This window comes from Colius striatus, chromosome 2, assembly GCF_028858725.1.
Source record: "Colius striatus isolate bColStr4 chromosome 2, bColStr4.1.hap1, whole genome shotgun sequence".
Classification (NCBI taxonomy): domain Eukaryota; kingdom Metazoa; phylum Chordata; class Aves; order Coliiformes; family Coliidae; genus Colius; species Colius striatus.
The window spans coordinates 83,595,040-83,598,366 of record NC_084760.1 but is presented as its reverse complement, the minus strand read 5'-3'; the positions used below and the strand labels follow the sequence as shown (position 1 = coordinate 83,598,366).

At 36.9% G+C, this 3,327-nt stretch overlaps 1 protein-coding gene across 2 annotated transcripts in view; it reads left to right on the top strand.

Moving 5' to 3' along the window:
• The window catches only part of CAMKMT (calmodulin-lysine N-methyltransferase), a 226,001-nt gene extending 224,296 nt beyond the window's left edge, over positions 1-1,705 (top strand). For both annotated transcript variants that reach the window (XM_061991321.1, XM_061991320.1), the window contains exon 11: positions 1-1,705. This exon is cut by the window's left edge and continues 348 nt beyond it. The gene's annotated coding sequence lies outside the window, so the exon portion shown is untranslated.
• The last annotated feature ends 1,622 nt before the right edge of the window (positions 1,706-3,327 follow it).

Below are 3,327 nucleotides of genomic sequence, written 5' to 3'. Positions count from 1 at the left end.
TAAAGCTGGCTTCCTTCTTTTTTGTGCCTTTAAACTTGCATGTACTTTGTTAATATCTTTAAATGTTATTTTTGAGGTGTATTTGTAATCACGTGATTAATATACTTTGTGGGCTTATATAACTGGTTTTAAAGTAGCAAATGCATTCACATTTAATTAGTGAGGAAGAAGTTTTCTTAAGATCTTTTAAAAGTGCACCTATTGAATGCTTGGATTTTTCTGCCTTTTTTGGGTTTTTTATTTGAAATGCCATTGTTGGTTTTTCTATCCATGATCGAATTGTCGTTATTTGCTTCAGTGTTGAGAGCTTTTTTAATATATGTGTGTGTATATGTGGGTTTTTTCCAGCAGGACTTTTCCTCCTGTAGATGTCTAAGAAATTATGCATCAGACAAAAGCCTCATAAACTGACCATTTGTCCTTTGGACACAATAGCCTGCCCAGCCCCTCTGCTCCTCCTCTCCAATTATGTGTGATTAGTCTCAGTGTGTTGTGTCAAGAAGGGGGAGTGTGCTGAGTGCTTATTATCTGTTTAGGTACAAGAAGAGCACATTTAGGTTCTGACTATGAATGGAAAGTGAGCCTTTATCAGGACTAAAATCTAAATGCTACTATCCTAGAAATCGCTTTAAAAAAAATACATCCTTTTCTGATAAATTCCGAGAAACAGCATAACAACTAAAGGATTTTGTAGTGTAATCAAGCTAGCTCCCTTGAATTAGTTTATATTGTGCTATATTGTGGCCCAAGTATTTCATAAACATTTAGTGTGACTTTTCTCATACTGGGAAAGACAACAACCTTGCAAAGAAATGGGAGCATTTTGTTAACAGTTTAATAGCCCATTTTAATGACTTCTCAGAAAAACAATTGGGATCATTAATAAGTCCCATACAGTCCCTTAAACCACAACACGTGGAAAATGATGAAAAAAAAGAGAGAGACAGAGACCATGATTGAGAGAGGGAGGTACTAGATGCAAGAAAGTGTAGATGATCATTCTGAAACGCATTAATTAAAAGAGCTGCAGTTTGACAAAAAGCATTCTTCCATATTTAAGACATTGGGCAGCATGTAAACCACGAGCTCATGAAAGTTCCTTTCTCTTCACTCTTCTTCTCAAACAAATTTCTTCACTACCGGTTTGCATGTCCTTGTATTCAATATTTTTTATGCTCCATTAGAGCACCTAGATGGATCTCAGAAGGCATAGGTCAAGTCGCAGTTAGATCATACATTTCTTTCTCACAAAAACTTGAATTGCAATGCCAAGTGATGGGCTAACATCACAATAACAGCAATTTATTCCTCTTTTGATAAAAAGCAGCCTATTCTCAGTGCTAGATAAAGACCAGGGGCAATGCAAACCGACCATTTATCCTAGAACTGAGTCTCCCCTATAGCTGGTATGAGTTTCATATTCAAACTCTTGTTGCAAGATACTTGTCTAGTAAGAAATCAAAAGCATTTAGGAGTAATTTAAAATTGCTGTGAAGTGGCTTTTGCTTAATTGGTTTTGTTTTGTTTGTCCCACACAGCAGTGCCTTTGTTTCCTCTAAAAACATGTACAAGGGAATCTTTCTAATCAACAAAGGAGTGCAGAAAATAAGGAAATATTAAAATTTGTGAACCTTTTATTTTTGAGACAGCTTGAATGTCTGCAGTACAGTAATCTAATAAAGATTGTTACTTGCCAAAAATAGAACCAGCGTCACTGAAAATTATGTTTTTAGTTCTATGAAGAAAACAGTTTTACTCAAATTAGTAGCTGATAATTGCATTTTATTTCTTTAGTATCTGTCATTTGAGTTGAAGGCTTTGCACAGGTGCTGCCATCCCTAAAGTGTGTAATTGATGGCTTGTTTACCAAAGATGCATTTAGGCTTCATCCTGGAAACTCACATTGGAGCTCCACAGGCAGTAAAGTTATTCATCTACATAAGTGCTTGCAGGTTTGGTCCATGTAGATATTTTTAGAGGTATACGAGCAAGCTCTCTTCTTGGGTTTTTTTTTTGTTTTAGAATAGGTACTGAAAAGTCACTGATTTAGGATTTACTGTATATGAGGCATTAAAAGTATTCTTTTGTAGACATATCTCTGAGTCCCTAATGTTAGTTGGGACTTGATGAATTGTTTCTGAGCTTTTACATTTTAATAAATATATAATTTTAAATATATAATATTTATTAATGCATCAAATACCTTTGCTAAGAAAAAGTTAGGCAGTTTATCAAATCACACTTGTAAAATGTATCAGTCTTTCTTGTGGCCCTATAACTAGTCTGTTATACTTGCTATATTTTTAATGGTGCAATTTATTGTGTTCTGTAAGAGAATATTGAGCTTAATTATTTTGTGTTTGTTAAGCACTGGAGGATGAATGACACCATGCAAGAGCTATGCAGTCTTCACCAAGAATGGAAATGTTAGGCTGATGCAGGTTTTCCTTCAGGTTGGTTGGTAGTTTTTAGAGCAACATTGTGTCTTCCTCCTTTCTCAGAGAAAAATGGCAGAGAGAAATGTTCTTGTAGACATCCATTTCCCTGGGTGCAGCCCTAATGCAGGTGGTGCCCACTTGCAGTTAGTTGCGATCTTCACAAACAACTGACCGAGAAAAATGATTCCATTTCATGCTGTGAGATCTGGCAAACGCTTTCTTCAGAGAATCACACAGAATCACAGAATGGTAAGGGTTGGAAAGAACCTCCAGAGTTCTAGTCCAACTCCCCTGCTCAAGCAGGTCTGCCTGGAACACATCCGGGTAGGTTTTGAAGACCTCCAGAGAAAGAGACTCCACAACTTCCCTGAGCAGACTGTGCATGGGCTCCCTCACCCTTACAGGAAATAAGTTTCTTCTCGTGTTCATGTGGAGCTTCCTGTGTTCGAGATTGTGCTCGTTACTCCTTGTCCTGTGCCTGGGTACTACGGAAAATATACTAACTCCATTCTCTTGGTATTTATAGGTTTTTAGATGTTTATACACATTGATAAGGTCAAAAATTTATAAGCATCGATAAAGTAAATTATTAAGAATTATGAACTGGTCATACCTGATAGCACTCTGGAACAGTGGGACAAATCTTTCCTTTTGGGGAATAAGTTTGATTTGAAATATAAAATGTCTTAAGAATGCGAGATGAGGCAGGAGAACTTACTTCCCCAGGTACCAGTCCAGCTGCAAGATCCCTATTAGACAAGTCATTCCCATTTTTCCTGTTGCTTAATGGCTACGTGTTTGCATGAGGAAGGAAGGGGAATTAAAATTGTACCTCCCGTGAAAAGCACCCTTACATCTCTAGCCTGGCTGCATACAGTTTATTAAGTGT